Here is a 16,347-nt window from a genome sequence, read left to right as displayed (position 1 = left end):
AAAGGGGGAGACACTCTAGACCCAAACTGTTATAGACCTACAGTTGAAGTCGGAAGTTTACATACACCTTAGCCAAATACATTTAACTCTGTTTTTCACAATTCCTGACATTTAATCCTAGTAAAAATTCCCTGTCTTAGGTCAGTTAGGATCACCACTTTATTTTAAGAATGTGAAATGTCAGAATAATAGTAGAGAGAATGATTTATTTCAGCTTGTATATCTTTCATCACATTCCCAGTGGGTCAGAAGTTTACGTACACTCAATTAGAATTTGGTAGCATTGCCTTTAAATAGTTTAATTTGGGTCAAACATTTCGGGTAGCCTTCCACAAGCTTCCCACATTAAGTTGGGTGAATTTTGGCCCATTCCTCTTGACAGAGCTGGTGTAACTGAGTCAGGTTTTTAACCCTCCTTGCTCACACACACTTTTTCAGTTCTGCCCACAAATGTTCTATAGGATTGAGGTCAGGGCTTTGTGATGGCAACTCCAACACCTTGACTTTTTGTGATGGCAATTCCAATACCTTGACTTTGTTGTCCTTAAGCCATTTTGCCACAACTTTGGAAGTCTGCTTGGGGTAATTGTCCATTTGGAAGACCCATTTGCGACCAAGCTTTAACTTCCTGACTGATGTCTTGAGATGTTGCTTCAATATATCCACATAATTGTCCTCCTCATGATACCAACTATTTTGTGAAGTGCACTAGTCCCTCCTGCAGCAAAAGCACCCCCACAACATGATGCTGCCACCCCCGTGCTTCACGGTTGGGATGGTGTTCTTCGGCTTGCAAACGTCCCCCTTTATCCTCCAAACATAACGATGGTCATTGTGGCCAAACAATTCTATTTTTGTTTCATCAGACCAGAGGACATTTATCCAAAAAGTACGATAATCTTTGTCCCCATGTGCAGTTGTTAACCGTAGTCTGACTTGTTTTGGTGGTTTTGGAGCAGTGGCTTCTTCCTTTGCTGAGAGGCCGTTCAGGTTATGTCGATATAGGACTCGTTTTACTCTGGATATAGATACTTTTGTACCTGTTTCCTCCAGCATCTTCACAAGGTACTTTGCTGTTGTTCTGGGATTGATTTGCACTTTTCGCACCAAAGTACGTACATCTCTAGGAGACAGAACGCTTCTCCTTCCTGAGCGGTATGATGACTGCGTGGTCCCATGGTGTTTATACTTGCGTACTATTGTTTGTACAGCTGAACGTGGTACCTTCAGGCATTTGGAAATTGCTCCCAAGGATGAACCAGACTTGTGGAGTTCAAAAAAAAATTCTGCCTGATTTATTTGGATTTTTCCATAATTTCAAGCAATGGACACTGAGTTTGAAGGTAGTCCTTGAAATACATCCACAGGTACACGTCCAATTGACTCAAATAATGTCAATTAGCCTATCAGAAGCTTCTAAAGCCATTACATAATTTTCTGGAATTTTCCAAGCTGTTTAACCTGTTGCTTCTACTCGGGACGCTTGCGTCCCAACTAGAGCTCTGGAAATGCAAATGCGCTACGCTAAATGCTAATAGTATTAGTTAAAACTCAAAAGTTCATTAAAATACACATGCAGGGTATCGAATTAAAGCTACACTCGTTGTGAATCCAGGCAACAAGTCAGATTTTTAAAATGCTTTTCGGCGAAAGCATGAGAAGCTATTATCTGATAGCATGCAACACCCCAAAAGACCCACAGGGGACGTAAACAAAATAATTAGCATTTCGGCGTTACACAAACCGCACAATAAAATAGAAAACATTCATTACCTTTCACCATCTTCTTTGTTGGCACTCCTAGATGTCCCATAAACACTATTTGGGTCTTTATTTCGATTAAATCGGTCCATATAAAGCCTAGATATCGTTATATGTAGACTGTGTGATAAACGAAAAAAACATCATTTCAAAACGTAACGTCATTTTTTTAAATTCAAAAAGTCGACGATAAACTTTCACAAAACACTTCGAAATACGTTTGTAATGCAACTTTAGGTATTAGTAAACGTTAATAAGCGATAAAATTCATCAGGAGGCGATGTAAAGATCATTAGCTGTCCGTCTGGAAAAATGTCCGGCTAGAAACTCAACGAAAATATCCGGTCCTAGACCGGATTAGATACGGTGTCCTGTATGTGTTTGACCAAGAAAAAACTCGAAGGGAAATGACAAGACTCTAGACACCCTGTGGAAGCTGTAGGTACTGCAACCTCAGTCAATTAATTGTGGTTCACGTTTATCAATGGGTTCAAGTAGCGCATGGATATATTTTCCCCATTTTCAGTGATCAGTTTTTCCTGTGCTTTTCGATGTAAATGCCGTTCTGGTAAAGCCACAGCAGTGATTTAACCAGTTTTTTTAACGTCTGAGTGTTTTCTATCCACACAGACTAAGCAAATGCATATACTATATTCCTGGCATGAGTAGCAGGGCGCTGAAATGTTGCGCGATTTTTAACAGAATGTTCAAAAAAGTAGAGGGTCGACTGAAGAGGTTAAAGGCACAGTCAACTTAGTGTTTGTAAACTTCTGACCCACTCGATTTGTGATACAGTGAATTGTAAGTGAAGTAATCTGTCTGTAAACAATTGTTGGAAAAATTACTTGCGTCATGCACAAAGTAGATGTCCTAACCAACTTGCCAAAACTGTAGTTTGTTAACAAGAAGTTTGTGGATTGGTTGAAAAACAAGTTTTAATGACTCCAACTTAAGTGTATGTAAACTTCCAATTTCAACTGTATATCCATCCTGCCCTGCCTTTCTATAATCTTCGACAGCCAAGTTAACAAATAGATCACTGACCTTTTCTAGTCCCACCATACCTTCTCCAATATGCAATCTGGTTTCCGAGCTGGTGGGTGCACGTCAGCCACACTAAAGGTCCTAAATAATATCATAACCGCCATCGATAAAAGACAGTACTGTTCAGCCGTCTTCATTGACCTTGCCAAGGCTTTCGACTCTGTCAATCACCGCATTCTTATCGGCAGACTCAACAGCCTTTGTTTCTCAAATGACTTCCTCGCCTGGTTCACCAACTACTTCTCAGATAGATTTCAGTGTGTCAAATCGGAGGGCCTGTTGTTCGGACCTCTGGCACTCTCTATGGGGGTGCCACAGGGTTCAATTATTGTGCCGTCTCTTTTCTTTGTATTTATCAATGATGTCGTTCTTGCTGCTGGTGATTCTCTGATCCACCTCTATGCAGACAACACCGTTCTGTATACATCTGGCCCTTCTTTGGACACTGTGTTAACAAACCTTCAAACAAGCTTCAATGCTGTACAACACTCATTCCGTAGCCTCCAACTGCTTTTAAATGCTAGTAAAACTAATGTCATGCTCTTCATACGATTGCTGCCCGCAACTGCCTGCCCGACTAGCATCACTACTCTGGACATTTCTGACTTAGAATATGTGGACAACTACAACTAGGTGTCTGGTTAGACTGTAAACTCTCCTTCCAGACTCACATTAAGCATCTTCAATCCAAAATTAAATCTAGAATCTGCTTCCTATTTCGCAACAAAGCATCCTTCACTCATGTTGCCAAACATACCCACGTAAAACTGACTGTCCTACCGATCCTTGACTTCGGCGATGTCATTTACAAAATAATCTCCAACACTCTACTCAGCAAATTGGATGTAGTCTATCACAGTGGCGTCCATTTTGTCACCAAAGCACCATATACTACACACTACTGTGACCTGTATGCTGTCGTTTGCTGGCCCTCACTACATATTCGTCGCCAAACCCACTGGCTCCAGGTCATGTATCAGTCTTTGCCAGGTAAAGCCCTGCCTTATCTCAGATCACTGGTCACCATAGCAACACCCACCCTTAGCATGCGCTATTTCACTGGTCATCCCCAATGCCAACACCTCCTTTGGCCGCATTTCTCTGCTGCCAATGACTGGAACCAATTGCAAAAATCACCGAAGCTGGAGACTTATATCTACCTCTCTAACTTTAAGCATCAGCTATCAAAGCAGCGTACCTATCACTGTACCTGTACACAGCCAATCTGTAAATAGCACACCCAACTACCTCATCCCCATATTGTTACTTATCCTTTTGCTGTTTTGCACCCCAGTATCTCTACTTGCACATCATCATCTGCACATCTAATCACTCCAGTGTTAATGCTAAATTGTAATTATTTCGCCTCTGTGGCCTATTTATTGCTTTACCTTCCTAATCTTACTACATTTGCACACACTGTATATATATTTATCCCATGTGTAACTCTGTGTTGTTGTATTTGTCGCACCACTTTGCTTTATCTTGGCCAAGTCGCAGTTGTAAATGAGAACTTGTTCTCAACTGGCCTACCTGGTTAAAAAAAATAAAAAAATAAACTGGAGTGAGAGAAAAATAGTAGAGTTGAATCAGAATCACCTTCATTCACTAAGAACATTTACAGGTAGGGGGAGAGTGGGGTAAGTTGAGAACATTTACAGGTAGGGGGAGAGTGGGGTAAGTTGAGAACATTTACAGGTAGGGGGAGAGTGGGGTAAGTTGAGAACATTTACAGGTAGGGGGAGAGTGGGGTAAGTTGAGAACATTTACAGGTAGGGGGAGAGTGGGGTAAATTGAGAACATTTACAGGTAGGGGGAGAGTGGGGTAAGTTGAGAACATTTACAGGTAGGGGAGAGTGGGGTAAGTTGAGAACATTTACAGGTAGGGGGAGAGTGGGGTAAGTTGAGAACATTTACAGGTAGGGGGTGGGGTAAGTTGAGAACATTTACAGGTAGGGGAGAGTGGGGTAAGTTGAGAACATTTACAGGTAGGGGGAGAGTGGGGTAAGTTGAGAACATTTACAGGTAGGGGGAGTGGGGTAAGTTGAGAACATTTACAGGTAGGGGGAGAGTGGGGTAAGTTGAGCCTTTTTACATTCAGCTTCACTATGTCAAGTGAAATATAATATCCTTTCTAACAAAGATATCAACATATATTTCAGGTTGTTGTATGTCCCTAGAAATAATCACAATTCATGTAAACATTCCTTTTTTGATAACATAGTTTGTTAAAAAAAAGGTATCTTAGCATAACTTAGCATAACTGGGTAAGGACAGCTACAAATGTCTGTACTGAATGAAATAGTGCCACTACCTTTTTAAAAACCATCTCTGTCTTTATTTCCCAAACACAATTCAATTCAATTCAATCACAATAGCTTTTTAAAATCTTTTAATAATTTTAAGCATCTTTTAACACAGGCTTAACACCTGACAAACACTTTGTACTTTATTAAACACTTTTTACATAGGCCAGGCCCTGTTGTGGGAGAGAGGGAGGAATGGAGGGAGGGAGGGAGGGAGGGAGGGAGGAAGGGAAGGAAGGAAAGTTTGTGGAGCTAGAGGTCACACAAAGACGAGGTTTGTAATACATTTGAAGCAGCATGCAGAGCACAAGTGTAGTACTGTAGAGCCTGCTAGTTACTACTCTTGTCAAACAGCCCTTTTGGCTGTTATGTGAATTTGACAGGTTCTTAGTCTCACAGAAGTTCACTGAACGCTTTGGTAGCAACTCCAATGAAACTTTTTCATGTCTCAAGAGAGAATGTTTTCAAGTCAAAAGTAATTTAGGGCTTTGGTGTCTCCACGGGGCTAATGTACTCTGTGTTTCCATCTCTCAAAGCATCAGAGCTGTCTGCACCGGACAGTCTGATTCACCTTGTCAATGCTGCTGAACACACGCACACACACACACACACACACACACACACACACACACACACACACACACACACACTAATCTCTGCAACGACCTCACCTTGTCAGTGCTGATTCCTCCCTGATCAGTGTGTGTCAGTTTGGCAGGCTGTCAGCCTTGGCCAGATACACAATGTACAGCACTAAACAGCTCTGAACTGCTTCACACAGCACCATAGTCCCCTCTAAGCTCATCTCAAAGCTCAGTACCCTGGGACTGAACACGTCCGTCTGCAACTGGATCCTGGACTTCCTGACGGCGTGCCCCCAGCTGGTGAGGGTAGAAAACAACCCATCTACCACGCTGACCATCAACACGGGGGCTCCTCAGGGGTGTGTTCTTAGTCCCCTCCTGCACTCCCTGTTCACTCCCGACTGCACACAGCTCCAACACCATCATCAAGACTACAGGAAATGGATGGGTGTGCACGCCCCCATTCACATCGACGGGGCTTTAGTGGAGCAGGTCGAGAACTTCAAGTTCCTCGGTGTCCACATTACTAATTAACATGGTCCACACACACGACAGCGCCTCTTTCCCCTCAAGATGATGAAAGGATTTGGTATTGGCCCTCAGATCCTCAGAAAATTCTACATCTGCACCATGTAGAGCATTTTGACTGGCTGCATCAGCGCTGCAGAGGGTGGTGCGTACAGCACAGTACATCCCTGGATTCGAGCTCCCTGACATCCAGGACCTCAGAGAAAGGCACCAAAAAATGTGTTTACGACTACAGCCAAAAAAAACAAGCAATAGAGTGTTCTCTCTGCTAGTGAAAGCATCATGTCTGGAACCAGCAAGACCCTGAACATCTTCTACACCCAAGCCATAAGACTGCTAAACAAGACTGCTAAATAGCTCATAAAGTGGCACTAATCAAGTATCCGGACTACCTGCATTGACCCTTCGTGGCACTAACTCTCTTTCTCTTCCACTGACTTAATACACACTCAGACACACACACACACACACACATGCACACACACACACCACATACACTCACACACACATAACATGCGCACACGTGCATGCTGATGCCACACACACACACACACACACACACTTTCACATATGCTGCTGCTACTGTCTATTATCTATCCTGTTGCCGAGTCACTTTAACCCTACCGATATGTACATAGCTTCCTCAATTACCTCGTAACGCTGCACATCAACTCTCTACTGGTGCTCCCTGTATATAGACATATTATTTTTATGAGTTATTGTTATTCAGTGTGTATTTATTCCTTGTGTCATCATTTCAATTTTTTATACAAATATAAATCTTTAACTCTGCTGGAAAAGGCCCCGTAAGTAAGTAAGCATTTCACTGTTAGTCTACAGCTGTTGTTTACCAAGCATTTCACTGTTAGTCTACAGCTGTTGTTTACGAAGCATTTCACTGTTAGTCTACACCTGTTGTTTACGAAGCATTTCACTGTTAGTCTACACCTGTTGTTTACCAAGCATTTCACTGTTAGTCTACAGCTGTTGTTTACCAAGCATTTCACTGTTAGTCTACACCTGTTGTTTACGAAGCATTTCACTGTTAGTCTACACCTGTTGTTTACCAAGCATTTCACTGTTAGTCTACAGCTGTTGTTTACGAAGCATTTCACTGTTAGTCTACACCTGTTGTTTACGAAGCATTTCACTGTTAGTCTACACCTGTTGTTTACCAAGCATTTCACTGTTAGTCTACAGCTGTTGTTTACGAAGCATTTCACTGTTAGTCTACACCTGTTGTTTACGAAGCATTTCACTGTTAGTCTACACCTGTTGTTTACAAAACATTTCACTGTTAGTCTACACCTGTTGTTTACGAAGCATTTCACTGTTAGTCTACACCTGTTGTTTACGAAGCATTTCACTGTTAGTCTACAGCTGTTGTTTACGAAGCATTTCACTGTTAGTCTACACCTGTTGTTTACGAAGCATTTCACTGTTAGTCTACACCTGTTGTTTACGAAGCATTTCACTGTTAGTCTACACTTGTTGTTTACGAAGCATTTCACTGTTAGTCTACACCTGTTGTTTACGAAGCATTTCACTGTTAGTCTACACCTGTTGTTTACAAAGCATTTCACTGTTAGTCTACACCTGTTGTTTACGAAGCATTTCACTGTTAGTCTACACCTGTTGTAGCGCAACGGTCAAACAATCTTACTAGAAAATATGCATATTCATGAAATCACAAGTGAAATATAGCGAAACACAGCTTATCCTTTTGTTAATCACCCTGTCTTCTCAGACTTTGAAGTGATGCTTTACAGCGATAGCAAGACAAGTGTTTGTGTAAGTTTATCGATAGCCTAGCATAATATTATGTCCAGCTAGCAGCAGGAAGCTTGATCACGAAAATCAGAAAAGCAATCAAATGAACCGTTTACCTTTGATGATCTTCGGATATTTTCACTCACGAGACTCCCAGTTACACAGCAAATGTTCCTTTTGTTCCATAAAGATTATTTTTATACCCAAAATACCTCCGTTTGTTTGTCACGTTATGTTCAGAAATCCACCGGAATTAGCGGTCACTACAATGTCGAAAATTATATCCATAATATCGACAGAAACATGGCAAACGTTTTTTATAATCAATCCTCAAGGTGTTTTTCAAATATCTATTTGATAATATATCAACCGGGACAGTTGGCTTTTCAGTAGGACCGGGGGGAAAAATGGCTACCTCTCACTTTTACGCAAGAATCACTCTGAGAGCCATCAGCTGGCCACTTACGCAATGTGTTCGTTTACGCTCATTCTTCAAAATAAAGGTGTGAAACTACGTCTGAAGGCTGTAGACACCTTAGGGAAGACGTAGAAAAAGGAATCTGGTTGATATCCCTTTCAATGGGCAATAGGGATGCATAGAAACACAGGGGTTTCAAAATAAGAGTCACTTCCTGATTGGATTTTTCTCAGGATTTCGCCTGCAATATCAGTTCTGTTATACTCACAGACAATATTTTTACAGTTTTGGAAACTTTAGAGTGTTTTCTATCCTACGCTGTCAATTATATGCATATTCTAGCATCTGGTCCTGAAAAATAGGCAGTTTACTTTGGGTTATTTTTCCAAAAATAAAAATAGTGCCCCCTTGCTTCAAGAGGTTAAGTGAAAACAAGGAAGGAAAGATAAAATATGTTCTCTCTCTATGTTTGGTCAGACATGAGGAGAGATGAAGAGAGAGAGAGGGACATACAGAGGGACATAAATACAGACAGGGAGGGTGAGAGAGAGAGAGAGAGAGAGAGAGAGAGAGAGAGAGAGAGAGAAAGAGAGAGAGAGCGAGAGAGAGAGGGATAGTGAAAGATAGAGGGAGAGAGAGTGAAAGAGAGGGAGGGAGAGAAAGTGAAAGATATAGAGAGAGAGTGAAAGATAGAGAGAGAGAGTGAAATATATAGAGAGAGAGTGTGAAAGATAGAGAGTGAAAGAGAGTGAAAGCTAGAGAGAGAGAGTGAAAGCTAGAGAGAGAGAGTGAAAGCTAGAGAGAGAGTGAAAGCTAGAGAGAGAGCGAGAGAGAGAGAGATAACGAGTGTGTCCAATAATGTGAAACCCGATCTCCCTTTCCTTTTTCTTTACCCACCACCAAAGTGATTACATTTATTAGAAACCTCTTCAAGTAATTGTGGCTCAGCAGAGCAAATATTCAATTAAAACAGACAATTGAATAAGTGTGATTCCTCCAGTTCGACCAACATAACCTTGATGCATGTCTCCCCTCTATTAAATTAGACCTCCCATTGAGGGGTTCTTTCCTTTAAGTTCTCATTAGTTAGACAGAAACAGACAGAGCAGGGGAAGAGAGGAACCGATCAGGGAGTCAGTTCATCTTCTCTCTCTCTCTCTCTCTCTCTCTCTCTCTCTCTCTCTCTCTCGCAATTCAATTCAATTCAAGGGCTTTATTGGCATGGGAAGCATATGTTCACATTGACAAAGCAAGTAAAGTAGATAATAAACAAAAGTGAAATAAACAATACAAAATGAACAGTAAACATTACACTCACAGAAGTTCCAAAAGAACTGTCATATTATGTCTATGTACAGTGTGGTAACGACGTGCAAATAGTAAAAGTACGAAAGGGAAAATAAATAAACATAAATATGGGTTCTATTTACAACAGGTCAAAAATCTTGCTGCTGTGATGGCACACTGTGGTATTTCATCAAAATCTTGCTGCTGTGATGGCACACTGTGGTATTTCATCAAAATCTTGCTGCTGTGATGGCACACTGTGGTATTTCATCAAAATCTTGCTGCTGTGATGGCACACTGTGGTATTTCATCAAAATCTTGCTGCTGTGATGGCACACTGTGGTATTTCATCAAAATCTTGCTGCTGTGATGGCACACTGTGGTATTTCATCAAAATCTTGCTGCTGTGATGGCACACTGTGGTATTTCATCAAAATCTTGCTGCTGTGATGGCACACTGTGGTATTTCATCAAAATCTTGCTGCTGTGATGGCACACTGTGGTATTTCATCAAAATCTTGCTACTGTGATGGCACACTGTGGTATTTCATCAAAATCTTGCTGCTGTGATGGCACACTGTGGTATTTCATCAAAATCTTGCTACTGTGATGGCACACTGTGGTATTTCATCAAAATCTTGCTGCTGTGATGGCACACTGTGGTATTTCATCAAAATCGAGGTTGTTTCTTTGTGAATCTGTGTAATCTGATGGAAATATGTGTCTCTAATATGGTCGTACATTTGGCATGAGGTTAGGAAGTGCAGCTCAGTTTCCACCTCATTTTGTGGGCAGTGTCCACAGCCTGTCTTCTCCTGAGAGCCAGGTCTGCCTATGGCGGAAGATCGCAATAGCAAGGCTATACTCATTGAGTCTGTACATAGTCAAAGATTTCCTTAAGTTTGTGTCAGGCACATTGGTCAGGTATTCTGCCACTGTGTACTCTCTGTTTAGGGCCAAATAGCTAGTTTCTCTGTTTTTTTGTTAATTATTTCCATTGTGTCAAGTAATTACATTTTTGTTTTCTCATGATTTGTTTGGGTCTAATTGTGCTGCTGTCCTGGGGCTCTGTGGGGTGTGTTTGTGTTTGTGAACAGAGCCCCAGGACCAGCTTGCTTAGGGGATTCTTCTCCAGGTTCATCTTTCTGTAGGCTTTATTATGGAAGGTTTGGGAATCGCTTCCTTTAAGGTGGTTGACGAATTTAACCGCACTTTTCTGGATTTTGGATTATTAGTGGGTATCAGCCGAATTCTGCTCTGCATGCATTATTTGGTGTTTTACATTGTACAAGGAGGATATTTTTGTAGAATTCTGCATGCATTCTCAATTGGTTGTTTGTCCCATTTTGTGAATTCTTTGTTGGTGAGCGGACCTCTTTCTCTCTCTCTCTCTCTCTCTCTCTCTCTCTCTCTCTCTCTCTCTCTCTGCATCTCTTTCACTGCCTCTTTCTCCCTCTTACTCTTTCTCTTTCTCTGTCTTTATCTCTCTCTCTCTCTCTCTCTCTCTCTCTCTCTCTCTCTCTCTCTCTCTCTCTCTCTCTCTGCATCTCTTTCACTGCCTCTTTCTCCCTCTTTCTCATTCTCTGTCTTTCTCTCTCTCTCTCTCTCTCTCTCTCTTTGCATCTCTTTCACTGTCTCTTTCTCCCTCTTTCTCTTTCTCTGTCTTTATCTCTCTCTCACTCTCTCTCTCTCTCTCTCTCTTTGCATCTCTTTCACTGTCTCTTTCTCCCTCTTTCTCTTTCTCTGTCTTTTTCTCTGTCTTTATCTCTCTCTCTCTCTCGCTCTCTCTCTCTCTCTCTGCATCTCTTTTACTGCCTCTTTCTCCCTCTTTCTCTTTCTCTGTCTCTCTCTCTCTCTCTCTCTCTCTCTCGCTCTCTCTCTTTGTCTCTCTGTCCTGAATCAATGAAGTGGGGGATGTTCTGAAGAGACACCAAATGTTGGTTATGAAACCAGATTAGTCCTCTTTCGTCTTTGCTGTTGTTTTTCCGCGTCTAAGACATCTGTGAATAATCTCTTAGTGCTGTGAAACGGGCCCCGCTTCTCAGTTTCACATCTGGGACGCAGTTCTCTTTCTTTTCTTCAGGCTTTGAAGTCCAATGTTATCTTTTGGGAGCATGTGTAATTTCAGTGATAACTGGTATGTGTCTCTGCCAGGTGGCTGGAGGTTTTCTGAGAAGCTGTTACACTAACGTACAGATGAATTCAAAGTCAGAACGTAGTAATAATGCATGCCAGTTTAAAGTTAGATAACATTCAGAACAGAACCCTATATAATCGAACCTGACCGTAATGAAAAATGCAATTTTATGTTTTTAACGGGTTTGGAGCTCCCTATAACCACCTGGCCTTACAGGTGTTATGGATACACACAGGAGGCAGTATCCCATCACATCTGATGCTCCTCAACAGCACAGATGTTTATAGCAGAGGACCAAACGCATTACCATCACACAAATAGATTAAATTATGCAAATTGCAGATTGAAAATGAATTAGACACAAGTTTGGGTAGGCTGAGCCAATTCAAAGCTGTCGCCACACCACGAAGAGAGAGTCAGTCGCTTGGTGTCCGTCTGTCTGTGTGTCTGTCTGTGTGTATGTCTGTGTGTCTGTCTGGGTATCTTCAACAAGGCAACTACTGCAGTGGAGCCGTGGATATTTTAGCTTTCCAAGGGGAGCATGTTAATTGCCTGAGCAATGCGAGCGCCCTGGAGCCATGATTTTCTCTCATGTCTCAACCTAGAGATAACTGGCTGAGTTGCAAATATTCACACACAAACGCATGCAAACACAGTTTGAGCCAGCAGCCATGGCTTGTCCATCTGTCTTTGAATTTGAATTACAAACACAGAACAGAGGAAGGGCAGACAAGAGGAACGTATGAGATTAGAGGAGTGTGTGGGGTGCTGATGGACAGGTTACATGCGTACAGAGTTATTTACAGCAAGGTGGGTCGTGGTGAGGGCCCAGCTAGCACATTTGGTTCCTTCGAAGTTGTGGGAACGTACATTTTTGGTTTCCCATTGGTTTTGGGAAGGAAGCAATACATTTCCTGACAGGTAAAACTTTTAAATGTCCTGAGATGAGAAAGGAAGTGAAAATGTTGCCTGTTCTGAAAAGGTTCATATTTAATTGCAGGCAGGTTCAGAAAACATTTCATCTGGCTGTGAAACACACGGCCCGTTCCATCTCGGCTCAGACAACAGATCTTGTGATCATAGTCACTGTGGAAGGATAAATAGTGGACATTTTGTAGAACCCAAATTCATTTTCATAGAAGTATGGAGACAAACCATTTCCATTCATTAGAAGTCAATTGAATAGAGGAAAATAGCCAAAACCCCAAAAGCACATACAGCGTTTCTCAAGAATCCATATGCTCTGCAGTGTTAATGTGCAATGTATATGCTAAATGTGTCACTTTTTTTAAGTTTCAGTCAACGTCAAACTTTTCTATTTGGTATTTTATTAGGATCTCCATTAACTGTTGCGAAAGCAGCAGCTACTCTTCCTGGGTTCCACACAAAACATGGAACGTGACAAAATACAGAATATTAATAAACAAAAACAGCTCAAGGACAGAACTACATAAATGTAACATTTAAAAGACGGTTTATAACCTACCACCCATTCCATAACAGATTGCATCTCCTTGTTAAGGTTTTCAGTGACTTCATTAGCTGTGGTTGATGACACGTATATGGTTGAATTATAAGCCTACATGGGCACACAGGCTTTGTTTAATGCCAGTGGCAGGTCATTGGTAAAAATAGAAAAGAGTAGAGGGCCTAGGGCTCCTGAGTGGCGCAGCGGTGTAAGGCACAGCATCGCAGTTCAAGAGGCGTCACTACAGATTCGGGTTCAATTCAGGGCTGTCACAGCCGGCCGCGACCGGGAGACCCATGAAGCCCAGCGTCGTCCAGGTTAGTGAAGAGTTTGGCTGGCAGAGATATCCTTGCCTCATGGCGCTCTAGCAGCTGATTTGCAGGGTTTTTGGAGGACGCATGGAGGACGCATGGCTATCGACCTTCAAGACTGTAACTACCAATTGGATATCATGAAAAAGGGGTAAAAATGAATAAAAAAAATAAAAAAATAGTAGAGGGCCTAGAGAGCTGCCTTGTGGTACACCACACCCTGCATGTTTGACATTCGAGATGCTTCCATTAAAGAAAAGTTACATTAGATAGATCTCTGAATCCACGATATGGTAGAGGTTGAAAGACATAAATTATACGTTTTCTCAAGAACAGGTTATAGTCAATAATATCAAAGGCTGCACTGTAATCTAAGAGTACAGCTCTGAAAATCGTGTTATTATCAATTTATTTCAAACAATTATCAGTAATTTGTGTCAGTGCAGTCCATTTTGAGTGCCCTTCTCTATAAGCATGCTGACATGTCTGTTGTCAATTTGTTTACAGAGAAATAGCATTGTATTTGGTCAAACACACATTTTTCCAACAGTTTGCTAAGAGCTGGCAGCAAGCTGATAGGTCTGCTGTAGAAACTGGAGAGTGGGGAGAGAAAGGGTTGGAACTGGAGAGTGGAGAGAGAAAGGGTTGGAACAGAGGAGAGATAAAGGGTTGGAACTGGAGAGTGGAGAGAGAAAGGGTTGGAACTGGAGAGTGGAGAGAGAAAGGGTTGGAACAGGGGAGTGGAAGGGTTTTCACAGGAGAGAGGAGAGAGAGAAAGGGTTGGAACTGGAGAGAGGAGAGAGAAAGGGTTGCAAAAGGGGAGAGGAGAGAGAAAGCGTTGGAACAGGGGAGAGGAAGTGTTGGAACAGGAAAGAGGAGAGAGAGAAAGGTTTGGAACTGGAGAGAGGAGAGAGAAAGGGTTGGAAAAGGGGAGAGGAGAGAGAAAGCGTTGGAACAGGGGAGAGAAAGCGTTGGAACAGGGGAGAGGAGAGAGAGAAAGGGTTGGAAAAGGGGAGAGGAGAGAGAAAGCGTTGGAACAGGGGAGAGAAAGCGTTGGAACAGGGGAGAGGAGAGAGAAAGGGTTGGAACAGGGGAGAGAAAGCGTTGGAACTGGAGAGAGGAGAGAGAAAGGGTTGGAACAGGGGAGAGGAAGTGTTGGAACAGGAGAGAGGAGAGAGAGAAAGGTTTGGAACAGGAGAGTGTAGAGAGAGGGTTGGAACAGGGGAGAGAAAGGTTTGGAACAGGAGAGGGGAGAGAGGAAGGGTTGGAACAGGAGAGAGGAGAGGAATGGCTTTGGCCTGAGCACAAAGACTTTCCTCTAGACTGAGATTAAAGATATAACAGATAGGAGTGGCTATAGAGCCATCTACCATCCTCAGTAGCTTTCCATCTAGGTTGTCAATGCCAGGAGGTTTGTCATTATTGATCCATAACAATACATTTTCTACCTCTCCCACACTAACTTTACAAAATTCTAACTTACAATGCTTTTATTTAATTATTTGTTTTCTTATGCATGAATACGATGTCTCACTGTTTCGTTGTTGGCATTTCCTGCCTAAGTTTGCCCACTTTGCCAATGAATTAATCATTAAAATAATTGGCAACATCAAATGGTTTTGTGATGAATAAGCCATCTGATTCGATGAATGTCTTTCTGCCCATAATTTCATTTAAATACACCAACGTTTTTTTCCATCATTCTTTGTATCATTGATCTTGGCTTCAAAATACAGTTTCTTGTTGTTTTTGTTGAGTTTAGTTACATAATTTCTCAATTTGCAGTAAGTCAGCCAGTCAGATGTTTATCCAGACTTATTAGCCACTCCTTTTCCCCCATCTCTTTCAACCATACAGTTTTTCAAATCCTCATCAATCCATAGAGCCTTAACAGTTCTATAAGTCAATTTCCTAACAAGTGCACATTTATCAATAATTAGAAGAAGCAATTTCATAAATTGCATCAAGTGCAGCGTTTGGATGCTCCTTATTAATCACATTAGACCAACAAATATTTTAACATCATCCACATAAGAGTCACAGCAACATATTTTGTATGATCTCTTATACACTATTTTAGAATTTGGCTTTCCTTGATACAGCCACTATATTGTGAGCAATGGGCACAGATACAGCTTTAGAACAAAGTTTTACAGTTTTAGTAAAAATGTGATGGTTACATGTGGATGATCTTGTTCCTGTAGTGTTTGGAAACACCCTGGTAGGTTGATTAATAACCTAAACCACATTACAGGCACTGGTTACAGTGATAAGCTTCCTCTTGAGCGGACAGCTTGATGAAAACCAGCCAATATTCAGGGCCCCAAGAAAGACCTCTCTGTTTACATCCCATACACTATCTACACATATTATTTAGATACTGATTGTTAGCACTTGATGGCCTATAGCAACACCCCAAAATAATAGGCTTTAGGTGAGGCAGGTGAACCTGCAACCACAACACTTCAATCATGACAGGGATATGGCTCTGAATATACTGTATATAGCAACCTCCCCATAAGCACCCTGTGTCTTCTATAGACGTTATATCTTTGTATGGCTACTGCTGTATCATCAAATTAATTATCTAAGTGAGTCTCAGAAATGGGTAATCTATGAATGTTATCTGAAGTTAGCAAGTTATTGATTTCATGAACCTTATTTCCAAGGCTACATATATTAATATGGGCTATTTTCAGCCCTTTCCTGGGTAGCTTCTCAGAGATAGACATA

At 41.6% G+C, this 16,347-nt stretch overlaps 1 protein-coding gene across 2 annotated transcripts in view; it reads left to right on the top strand.

Annotated features, from left to right (window-relative positions):
• LOC115107171 (carbonic anhydrase-related protein 10) overlaps positions 1-16,347 on the top strand; it is a 360,898-nt gene that overhangs the window by 188,427 nt on the left and 156,124 nt on the right. The window lies entirely within an intron of this gene.

Source organism: Oncorhynchus nerka, linkage group LG23 (assembly GCF_034236695.1).
Source record: "Oncorhynchus nerka isolate Pitt River linkage group LG23, Oner_Uvic_2.0, whole genome shotgun sequence".
Taxonomy (NCBI): domain Eukaryota; kingdom Metazoa; phylum Chordata; class Actinopteri; order Salmoniformes; family Salmonidae; genus Oncorhynchus; species Oncorhynchus nerka.
This window is presented reverse-complemented; position numbering and strand designations above follow the sequence as displayed.